The following is a 12,750-nucleotide window of genomic DNA, read 5'->3' on the forward strand; positions in this document are numbered from 1 at the left end:
AGGATCAACCAGGTAGCACCCTCCCACTTCAAAGGGCATTTCGGGCGCTCTCTTACCGAGAGCCAACCTGAACACCATCAAGTCAAAGAGACATCAAAATATCATGTAAACCTTTTATGCCTTGCACCTCTTGCATCCCAAGAAGGAAGCACACACAACATGCCAAGGACATGGCAAAAAAATGGGCAGACCTGCCGAGCCACAATGCACCAAGGCCACCCCCCTCCCCGCACCGATGCCACCTAGGAGTCCACCCAGACAGCAGCAACAGTGGACCTCGATCGGATGATCGCCTGTGGTAGCCTCGACACAGAGGCAAGGGAAGGAAATCATACAAGACAAATCGAGCCCGCAACCTCCCTTAGAAATGCCCCCCAACCCACCCCTCCCCTCTCCGCGCAGGGGCCACCTAGGAGTCCACCCGGGCAGCAGCAATGATGGACCTCGATTGCATGATCGCCTGCACAGCCTCAATTCAAAGAGGAAACGGAAGGAAACAAAACAAGACCAACAGAGCCCACAACATCTCTTAGAAATGCCCCCCGACCCTCCACACCACGCACCGAGGCCACCTAGGAGTCCACCCGCGCCAGCTGACGGTGGACCTCGATCACTTGACCGCCTGCGGCAACCACGATGTGAAGGCAAAGGAAGGAAGCAAATGCAAATCAAGAGGGTCGCTACACAATACAAGAACACATATCCAAATAGGAGGAGGGATCGGGCAGCTCCGCACCCCATGCACCCTACGTACAGGCAACCTAGGGGATTTCCCACAGCTTTACCGACCAGACGATGAATAATTTTCCCCTACGGCCACCTCCACGCAAAGGAGGGAGGTCGAAGCGTTCCACCTAGAAATCCTTCTTCCAAATAAGACCAACCGAGCCCACAACCTCTTCTTGGAAATGCCCCCCGACCCTCCACGCCACGCACCGAGGCCACCTAGGAGTCCACCCATGCCAGCTGACGATGGACCTCGATCACTTGACCGCTGCGGCAACCACAATGCGAAGGCAAAGGAAGGAAGCAAATGCAAATCAAGAGGAGGGTTGCCACACAATACAAGGACACATATCCAAACAGGAGGAGGGATCGGGCAGCCCCGCACCCCACGCACCCTACGTACAGGCAACCTAGGAGATTTCCCACAGCTTTACCGACCAGACGATGAATAATTTTCCCCTACGGCCACCTCCACGCAAAGGAGGGAGGTCGAAGCATTCCACCTCGAAATCCTTCTTCCAAATAAGACTAACCGAGCCCACAACCTCTTCTCAAAATGCCCCCCGACCCTCCACGCCACGCACCGAGGCAACCTAAGAGTCCACCCGCACCAGCTGACGGTGGACCTCGATCACTTGACCGCTGCGGCAACCACGATGCGAAGGCAAAGGGAGGAATCAAATGCAAATCAAGAGGAGGTCGCCACATAATACAAGGACACATATCCAAATAGGAGGAGGGATCGGGCAGCCCCACCCCATGCACCCTACGTACAGGCAACCTAGGAGATTTCCCATAGCTTTACCGACCGGACGATGAATAATTTTCCCCTACGGCCACCTCCACGCAAAGGAGGGAGGTCGAAGCGTTCCACCTCGAAATCCTTCTTCCAAATAAGACCAACCGAGCCCACAACCTCTTCTCAGAAATGCCCCCCGACCCTCCACGCCACGCACCGAGGCCACCTAGGAGTCCACCCGTGCCAGCTGACGGTGGACCTCGATCACTTAACCGCCTGCGGCAACCACGATGCGAAGGCAAAGGAAGGAAGCAAATGCAAATCAAGAGGGTCGCTACAGAATACAAGGACACATATCCAAACAGGAGGAGGGATTGGGCAGCTCCGCACCCCACGCACCCTATGTACAGGAAACCTAGGAGATTTCCCACAACTTTACCGACCGGACGATGAATAAATTTCCCCTACGGCCACCTCCACGCAAAGGAGGGAGGTCGAAGCGTTCCACCTCGAAATCCTTCTTCCAAATAGCCCCCACCATCGATGACTATAGTAGTAGCAAGCCTCCTAACCATTGGACCACAAGCGCATACACACTTGAAACAAAAAATGCCCATAAACGTTGTGACTTAACATTTCCGACCGCAAAAGCCTGCCACACATGCAAGATGCAAGGGAAAAGCCGACCCCTCGATCAAACATATGGGCCAACACATCTATCAAAACCTCAAAGCCAACGCAACCACGAACGATGTGCACTTTGAAAGGAATGCCAACCCTTGACTTTACAACAAGGAGAACAACGCCTCACATCGCCCGATGGAAAAAGCAAGAAAGAGGGAGGGTAGGTGGTTTACAACCAAAACCCTTCCACGTCCCTCTTAAATGTATGCATCTCAACCAACAATGCCAACACGGAAAGAGTACAAGCACAAGACACCAGCACCATAAACAGCCGAACAATGAAGAGGCTAGCCATCACAAGGAGCCACACCACAACAACCCATACAACTCCCAAAACTTGGAGCAGAAGGGGAATTGATCACATATGCCTCCAAGGACAAGCATGGCCAACATTACCGCTCATGCGCTACCGAGTGGGCATGGAGAGAAGATGAAAATCGGACACCCTACAAACGACCCGAGGCCATTCTTGAGGCAAACCCGAAAAACCAACTCAATAACCAACCCACCTTTCACGCGAAAAGCAAAACCCTCCACACAAAATAGGGAGGAGGTGAACAATATAACGAGGAGCCAATTTCAATGGAGCCACAAATGGCTGCCTAGCCCAATGAAATTTCTCTATTCGCAACAACTGACGGGCACGATAGCGACATAGGCAACGACTGAGTTTTGGGGCTTCCATCTGGGACCCGCAACAACGAAGGCTCAAAGGAGCGCCGAGAAAACTTTCAACATTCTTATCGTTGGGATGGGAAAGAGGGACGGGGATGAGCATGGCCCACATTACCGCTCATGTGCTACCGAGCGGGGATGGAGTGAAGACAAAAACCGGCCGCCCTTCAAATGACCCAAGGCCATCGTTCAGGCAAACCCGAAAACACAACTCGATCACCAACCCACCTTTCACACGGAAAGAAAACCTACCGCTGGTATCATGGGAAGGGGCACGAGGGGACCAGGACGAGCCAGGGAGCCACACAACAAAAGCCCATACAGCTCCAAGAACTTGGAGAGCGGAAGGGGAATTGTTCACATATGCCTCCCGGGCCGAGCCTGGCCAACATTACCGCTCATGTGCTACCGAGTGGGGATGGAGTGAAGATGAAAATCGGCCGCCCTACAAATGACCCAAGGCCATCGTTCAGGCAAACCCGAAAATACAACTCGATCACCAACCCACCTTTCACACGGAAATAAAACCTATCGCTGGTATCATCTGGAGGGGCACGCGGGGACCAGGACGAGCCAAGGAGCCACACCACAACAGCCCATACAGCTCCAAGAACTTGGAGAGCGGAAGGGGAATTGTTCACATATGCCTCCCAGGCCGAGCCTGGCCAACATCACCGCTCATGCGCTACCGAGTGGGGATGGAGAGAAGATGAAAATCGCCCGCCCTACAAATGACCCAAGGCCATCGTTCAAGCAAACCCGAAAACACAACTCGATTACCAACCCACCTTTCACACGGAAAGAAAACCTGTCGCTGGTATCATCTGGAGGGGCACGCGGGGACCAAGACAAGCCACGGAGCCACACCACAATAGCCCAAACAGCTCCATGAAATTGGAGAGCGGAAGGGGAATTGTTCACATATGCCTCCCAGGCCGAGCGTGGCTAGCATTACCGCTCATTTGCTACCGAGTGGGGATGGAGAGAAGATGAAAATCGGCGGCCCTACAAATGACCCAAGGCCATCATTCAGGCAAACACGAAAACACAACTCAATTACCAACCCACCTTTCACACGGAAAGGAAACCTGTCGCTGGTATCATCTGGAGGGGCACGCGGGGACCAAGATGAGCCAGGGAACCACACCACAATAGCCCATACAGCTCCAAGAACTTCGAGAGCGGAACGGGAATTGTTCACATATGCCTCCCAGGCCGAGCCTGGCCAACATTACCGCTCATGCGCTACCGAGTGGGGATGGAGAGAAGATGAAAATCGCCCGCCCTACAAACGACCCAAGGCCGTCGTTCAGGCAAACGCAAAAACACAACTCAATTACCAACCCACGGAAAAAAACCTGTCGCTGGTATCATCTGAAGGGGCACCCGGGGACCAAGACGAGCAAGGGAGCCACACAACAACAGCCCATACAGCTCCAACAACTTGGAGAGCGGAAGGGGAATTGTTCACATATGCCTCCCAAGCCGAGACTGGCCAACATTACCGCTCATGCGCTACCGAGTGGGGATGGAGAGAAGATGAAAATCGCCCGCCCTACAGACGACCCAAGGCCATCGTTCAGGCAAACGCGAAAACACAACTCAATTACCAACCCACCTTTCACACGGAAAGGAAGCCTGTCGCTGGTATCATCTGAAGGGGCACCCGGGGACCAAGACGAGCAAGGGAGCCACACAACAACAACCCATACAGCTCCAACAACTTGGAGAGCGGAAGGGGAATTGTTCACATATGCCTCCCAAGACGAGCCTGGCCAAAATTACAGCTCATGCGCTACCGAGTGGGGATGGAGAGAAGATGAAAATCGCCCGCCCTACAAACGACCCAAGGCCATCGTTCAGGAAAACGCGAAAACACAACTCAATTACCAATGCACCTTTCACACGGAAAGGAAACCTATCGCTGGTATCATCTGAAGGGGTATGCGGGGACCAAGACGAGCCAGGGAGCCACACAACAACAGCCCATACAGCTCCAAGAACTTAGAGAGCAGAAGGGGAATTGTTCACATATGCCTCCCAGGTCGAGCCTAGCCAAAATTACAGCTTATGCGCTACCGAGTGGGGATGGAGAGAAGATGAAAATCGCCCGCCCTACAAATGACCCAAGGCCATCGTTCAGGCAAACGCGAAAACACAACTCAATTACCAACCCACCTTTCACACGGAAAGGAAGCCTGTCGCTGGTATCATCTGAAGGGGCACCCGGGGACCAAGACGAGCCATGGAGCCACACCACAACAGCCCATACAGCTCCAAGAACTTCGAGATCGGAACGGGAATTGTTCACATATGCCTCGCAGGCCGAGCCTGGCCAACATTACCGCTCATGCGCTACCGAGTGGGGATGGAGAGAAGATGAAAATCGCCCGCCCTACAAACGACCCAAGGCCGTCGTTCAGGCAAACGCGAAAACACAACTCAATTACCAACCCACCTTTCACACGGAAAGGAAGCCTGTCGCTGGTATCATCTGAAGGGGCACACGGGGACCAAGACGAGCCAGGGAGCCACACCACAACAACCCATATAGCTCCAAGAACTTGGAGAGCGGAAGGGGAATTGTTCACATATGCCTCCCAGGCTGAGCCTGGCCAAAATTACCGCTCATGTGCTACCGAGTGAGGATGGAGAGAAGATGAAAATCGGCTGCCCAACAAATGACCCAAGGCCATCGTTCAGGCAAATGCGAAAGCACAACTCAATTACCAACCCACCTTTCACACGGAAAGAAAACTTGTCGCTCGGATCATCTGGAATTTGAATGGGCCCCCGCATGACCGAAACGAAGCAGCAAGGGAGAGCTAGGCAAAGGAGCAGCAAGAACATGCACAAAGCCAACCTCGGGTCACAACTTAGCATTTTTCATATGGGCTCGTTGGCCCATGTGCACCCTCACCCGAACGAATTCGCATGGGCGCCCGAACAACCGAAATGAACCCACAAGGGAGAGCCGGGCAAACGAGCTGCACGAACGTGCACAAAGCCAACCTCAGGTCACAACTTAGCATTTTTGATACGGGCTCATTCGCCCGGGCATGCCCTCGCCCGAACGAGTTCACACGGGCGCCCTCAAACGACCCGCCCGAACGATTTTGCATGGGCGCCCGAATGACCGAAACGAAGCCACAAGGGAGAGCCGGGAAAACGAGCTGCACGAACGTGCACAAAGCCAACCTCAGTGATCCAGGTGGATATTGGTAGCCACCTGCCAAGTCCACCTGGACCCCCACCATTGTCTTTCTCAGCATTTTCAGTTTCCTTAATTGTAGCACAACTTACTATTTTTAGCAGTTTTTCGGGTCCTGAACTTCCGGAGCCATTTGAGGCCCTAAACGACGTTTTTTGGGGAATCCGGGGGCAACATGGGTCCATGGAATGGACTGATGTTTCCCATTCCAACAATGATAGTGCTCGGATAGATCTTTCTAATGAGCTATTGTACGCGTCAAACGGAGATCATATGCCAAAGTTACGACCCCGGGAAATTGATGTACCAATTTACCCCCAAACGGGGCCCACAGTTTGGCGTTTCATCTCCTAGGGTTAGGTTTTGGAATGTTAAGGGTTTTCCATTGTTTCTCAACAATAAATAGGCCTTCGAGCCTCATTGTAATACAGTTCAGAGGCATGTAGCCATCACATCTCTTCTCAGAGATAAGCTACCATCGCCCTAGCTAGTTTATTTCCATTTCTGGTTGTAAGCATATTTCAGTATTTTCCATTAATGAAATGAAGTATTATTTCCGTTGCATCTTTGTGTATATGGTTATCTCTGTAATTTGTTGCGTTCCTGTTTAAATCCGGATCAGTGGTATCAGAGCGGTCTGCTTTTTCTCTGTTTTTCTTTGCATGTCCCCAACAAGGTCGGGATATAAGGAGTTAGGGCTTGAACTCGTTGAACCTTTGCAAGACCAGCCTCGCAAATCCCGACGGCCTCCCATGGCGGACGAGAAGAAAGACGAGGGGGCAGGAGATCCCATCAAAATCTTGCTCGAAGAAGCCCTCAAGTGACAACTGAACGCGATGATGGACAGCTTTGTCCAGATCCTTCAGCGGCTACCCAGAAGCAACGCATCGGCTTCCAGCAGCTACTCTGGAAACGCCACACCCTTTAAGGTACAAGTTAATTTTGAAATCCCCATATTCGAGGGTCAGATAGACACAGATGCCGTAGATAAATGGTTAAATCTGCTAGAGGGTTATTTTTCTGTTCATGAGTTTTCGAGTCGGGAAAAGATTGTTTTTTCTCTTCTCAAAGCAGCCCCCCACGTCAAGGACTGGTGGGAAACCTACTGCGAGCAGAAGGATGAAAGTACTGGCTCACTATTTTCAGCCACCCCCACCTGGGATTCGTTCCGGGATGCCATAAAGGAGCAGTACTACCCTGTCGGAAGCTATGAGGATGAATACATAAAGTGGACCACGCTGCGGCAGGGAAGGGACCAAGACGTGCCGGAGTTCACCAATCTTTTCCATACCCTTCGCACAAAGTTGGGTATCAATTATTCGGAGCAACATTTGATACTCAAATACCGGGGCTGCCTGCACAAGTACATCCATGAAGAAATACAATTCCTAAACATCCCCTCGCTCGGCGCAGCATACCGATATGCCGTCAAGGTCGAGCAGAAGTTTAAACAAAAGAAGCGAGACTTTGGATCTGCGAATCTAAAGGGGAAAGGTGCCTCGAAACCACAGAACAAAGGACAAAGCCAAGGCAGGACAGCCCAAGACAACCAGCCGAAGCCGCAAGCAAAGAACAGCGCCGCGAAGCCGAGAAAGGACACTGGAAAATGGTGCGAGTTCCATAAGAGCTCCAATCACAACACAAGTGAGTGTCGGGCCAAGAAGTCACTGGTGGCTGAGCTAAAGGTTTTAGAATCAGATGCATGTTCCGACTCTGAGTCAGAACCCGATAAGGGGTACGAAAAAGGGAAGCAGATCATTGATGCGGATCCCAGCGCCACTGTTGCTACTGCAAAGATCCAGAAAAATGAACCCGGAGATCCAGAGGAGGAGGAGCACCTCTTCCACTCCCAGATGTGGGTAAAGGGCTCCCTGATACAGTTCATTGTTGATAGCGGGAGTCAAAAGAGCCTCATTTCGGCAGAGGTCATGAAGCGGTTGGGCTTACCGACCACAGCACATCCACAACCATACACCATTGGGTGGCTTCACCAAGGACGAGATCTTCGCGTGAGCCAGCAGTGTCGCCTTCCCTACAACATCAAGCCCTTCACGGATGAGGTATTGTGTGACATTGCTCCCCTTGAAGTTTGTGATGTATTACTAGGACAACCATACTTGTGGAAGCGACATGCTGTGTATGAATCAAGGCCCCGTGCTGTCATTATTACATTGGGAAATAAGTTGTTCAGGATACCAGAGGTAGCACCACCTGCCGCCATCTCTTTGATTACTGCAAAACAATGTAGTAAGATCATTTCCAAAACCAGGAAATTTGTTTTCCTGATGATACGCCCTCAAGGAAAGAAGAAGACAGTGGTCGCGGCCTCCAAACGGGGTCCCTCTGCACGACAACTACAGATGGACAAGATTTTGGAGGAGTACGAGGACATCTTCACCTCCCCGGCAGGGGTTCCTCTGCACTGTCAAGTCAGGCACTCCATTGATCTGACCCCAGGTGCGCCGCTACCCAATGGACCAATTTATCGGTGCTCCGTTCTGGAGAACGATGAAATCAAGAGGCAGATTCAGGAGCTCCTGCAGAAAGGTCACATCCGTCCAAGTTCATCGCCCTGTGGAAGTCCGATCGTGTTGGTACAGAAGAAGGATGGGACGTGGAGACTCTGTATTGACTATCGGGCGCTGAACAAGATCATTGTCCGTAATAGGTACCCGATCCTGCGGATTGATGACCTCCTAGACCAACTAAAGGGGGCGAAATATTTCAGCAAGATCGATCTGAAGTCAGGATATCACCAGGTACCAATCGAACCCTCCGATGTGTGGAAGACTGCCTTCAAATTCAAGGAGGGCCTCTTCGAATGGTTGGTCATGCCTTTCGGATTGACGAATGCTCCTGCAACCTTTATGAGGCTAATGGATGACATCTTGCAGTCATTCACCAACTCCTTTGTAGTAGTATACTTGGATGACATTCTGATCTTCAGCCAGATTTGGGAAGAGAACCTCCACCACATCCGACAGGTTCTCCAAACACTGCGGCAACACAAGCTATGTGCCAATTTGGAGAAATGCACTTTTGGCATGACCCAGGTTCATTATATGGGATACATCATTGATGAACGGGGGGTGCATGTCGATCCAGCCAAGATCCAAGTCATTTGGGATTGGCCCTCTCCAACCACTCTAACAGAGCTCCACAGCTTTCTAGGTCTTGCCAAATTCTACCGCAAGTTTGTGTTGGGGTTTTCTCATATTTCTTGGCCCTTGAGTCAAGTCACCAAGGGCGGGGCGAAAGCAAAATTCTTTTGGTCTGAATCTCAACAGAAGGCATTCAGGGAGTTGAAGGATCGCCTCTGAACGGCACCAGTGCTCATGTTACCAGATTTACAACAACCATTTGAGGTCAAGACCGATGCCTCTGACTATGCTATTGGGGCAGTCCTTACTCAACATGGACATCCAGTGGCATATCACAGTGAAACACTTTCAGACACAGTCCGGAAGTACCCCACTTATGATAAAGAGATGTATTCCATTGTACAGGCCTGCCGAAAATGGAAGCATTACATTTTGGGGAAGGAAACGGTCATCCACACAGACCACCGACCTCTGCAATTCATACAGACCCAAGGGAAATTGCAGAATGATCACCATCAGAAGTGGTCTACATACCTGCAACAGTTTCACTTGAATATCAAGTATAAAAAGGGCAGCACCAATAATGTTCCAGATTGCCTCAGTCGACCACCGATCATGGCGCTAACCACCGTGCTCAACTCTTGTGGGCACGAGACTTCTGATTGGCCACTTCTCTACAAAAGCGACCCAGAATTTGGCCACACATACTAGACACTCTTGGAGGGTCGGCATGTTGCAGATTTTCACCTCTAGGATGCCCTATTATGCCACCTCGGTCACCTTTGTGTTCCTTCAAGCGGGCGTGCCAAGATGATTTGGGAAGCACACTACAGTCGGGCTGCTGGGCATTTCGGGGTCGAGAAAATAGTGGCAGTACTGCAAAATTATTTCTATTGGCCGAATCTTCGACAAGATGTTGGGAAGTACATCCGATCATGTATTGCCTGTGCCATTGCCAAACTGACCATTAAGAAGCACGACCCCTATACCCCGTTGCCTACCCCTAGTCGACCTTGGGAATCCATCTCCATGGATTACATGTCAGGCCTTCCTTCCACTAAACATGGAAATGACTGTGTTTTTGTGGTCGTCGACAGGTTCTCGAAGATGGCCATTATGATGGCCTGCAAGAAGAATATCACAGCAGGGCAAGTGGCTCACCAGGGAACAAGTTCAGCAGAAGTTTCCTCATCTCATGGAGGAGCTCAACGCAATGGGGACCATTGCTTCCTAAGGGGGGAGGAATGATCCAGGTGGATATTGGTGGCCACCTGCCAAGTCCACCTGGACCCCCACCATTGTCTTTCTCATCATTTTCAGTTTCCTTAATTATAGCACAACTTACTATTTTTAGTAGTTTTTCGGGTCCTGAACTTCCGGAGCCGTTTTGAGGCCCTAAACGACGTTTTTTAGGACTGATGTTGTCCATTCCAACAATGATAGTGCTCGGATAGATCTTTCTAATGAGCTATTGTACGCGTCAAACGGATATCATATGCCAAAGTTACGACCCCGGGAAATTGATGTACCAATTTACCCCCAAACGGGGCCCACAGTTTGGCGTTTCATTTCCTAGGGTTAGGGTTTGGAATGTTAAGGGTTTTCCATTGTTTCTCAACAATAAATAGGCCTTCGAGCCTCATTATAATACAGTTCAGAGGCATGTAGCCATCACATCTCTTCTCAGAGATAAGCTACCATCGCCCTAGCTAGTTTATTTCCATTTCTGGTTGTAAGCATAATTCAGTATTTTCCATTAATGAAATGAAGTATTATTTCCACTGCATCTTTGTGTATATGGTTATCTCTATAATTTTTTGCATTCCTGTTTAAATCCGGATCACTCGGGTCACAACTTAGCATTTTTGATACGGGCTCATTCGCCCAGGCGTGCCGTCACCCGAACGACCCGCCCGAACGAGTTCACACGGGCGCCCTCAAACGACCCGCCCGAACGACCGAAATGAAGTGAAAAGGGAGAGTCGGGAAAATGAGCTGCACGAACGTGCACAAAGCCAACCTCGGGTCACAACTTAGCATTTTTGATACGGGCTCGTTCGCCCCGGCGCGCCCTCGCCCGAACGACCCGCCCGAATGAGTTCACACTGGAGCCCTCAAACGACCCTCCCGAATGATCGAAACGAAGTGACAAGGGAGAGCTGGGAAAATGAGTTGCACGAACGTGCACAAAGCCAACCTCGGGTCACAACTTAGCATTTTTGATACGAGCGCACCCTCGCCCGAACGACCCGCACGAACGAGTTCACGCGGGCGCCCTCAAACGACCCGCCCGAACGACCGAAACGAAGCGACAAGGGAGAGTCGGGCAAACAAGCTGCACAAACGTGCATAAAGCCAACCTCGGATCACAACTTAGCATTTTTTATACGGGCTCGTTCGCTCGGGCGCGCCCTCACCCGAACGACCCGCCCAAACGAGTTCACACGGGCACCCTCAAACGACCTGCCCGAACGACCGAAACGAAGCGACAAGGGAGAGCTAGGCAAACGAGCTGCACGAACGTGCACAAAGCCAACCTTGGGTCACAACTTAGCATTTTTGATACGGGCGCACCCTCGCCCGAACGACCCGCACGAACGAGTTCACGCGGGCGCCCTCAAACGACCCACTTGAACGACCGAAACGAAGCGACAAGGGAGAGACGGGAAAACGAGCTAAATGAACATGCACAAAGCCAACCTCGGGTCACAACTTAGCATTTTTGATACGGGCTTGTTCGCCCGGGCACGCCCTTGCCCGAACGAGTTCACGCGGGCGCCCTCAAAGGACCCGCCCGAACGACCCAAACGAAGCGACAAGGGAGAGTCGGGCAAACGAGCTGCACGAACGTGCACAAAGCCAACCTCGGGTCACAACTTAGCATTTTTTATATGGGCTCATTCGCCCGGGCGTGCCCTCGCCCGAATGAGTTCACACGGGCGCCCTCAAACGACCCGCCTGAATGACCGAAACGAAGCGACAAGGGAGAGTCGGGCAAACGAGCTGCACAAACGTGCACAAAGCCAACCTCGGGTCACAACTTAGCATTTTTGATACGGGCGCGCCCTCGCCCGAATGACCCGCACGAACGAGTTCACACAGGCGCCCTCAAACGACCGCCCCAACGACCGAAACGAAGCGACAAGGGAGAGCCGGGCAAACGAGCTGCACGAACGTGCACAAATCCAACCTCGGGTCACAACTTAGCATTTTTGATACGGGCTCGTTCGCCCGGGCGCGCCCTCGCCCGAACGAGTTCACGCGGGCGCCCTCAAACGACCCACCCGAACGACCCAAACGAAGCGACAAGGGAGAGCCAGGAAAACGAGCTGCACGAATGTGCATAAATCCAACCTCGGGTCACAACTTAGCATTTTTGATACGGGCTCGTTCGCCCGGGCGCTCCCTCGCCTGAACGACCCGCCCGAATGAGTTCACGCGGGCACCCTCAAACGACCCGCCCGAACGACCCAAACGAAGCGACAAGGAAGAGCCGGGCAAACAAGCTACACGAACGTGCACAAAGCCAACCTCGGGTCACAACTTAGCATTTTTGATACGGGCTTGTTCGTCCGGGCGCGCCCTCGCCCGAACCACCCGCCCGAACGAGTTCA

At 51.9% G+C, this 12,750-nt stretch overlaps 1 non-coding gene across 1 annotated transcript in view; it reads right to left on the minus strand.

Moving 5' to 3' along the window:
- The window catches only part of LOC149251028 (18S ribosomal RNA), a 1,803-nt gene extending 1,788 nt beyond the window's left edge, over nucleotides 1-15 (minus strand). Inside the window, exon 1 of the ribosomal RNA XR_016267667.1 lies at nucleotides 1-15. This exon is cut by the window's left edge and continues 1,788 nt beyond it. This is a non-coding gene — a ribosomal RNA (18S ribosomal RNA).
- Between the last annotated feature and the right edge of the window lie 12,735 nt (nucleotides 16-12,750).

This window comes from Pinus tabuliformis, chromosome 7, assembly GCF_031772625.1.
Source record: "Pinus tabuliformis cultivar Carrire ecotype Pingquan chromosome 7, CPIR1, whole genome shotgun sequence".
Taxonomy (NCBI): Eukaryota; Viridiplantae; Streptophyta; class Pinopsida; order Pinales; family Pinaceae; genus Pinus; species Pinus tabuliformis.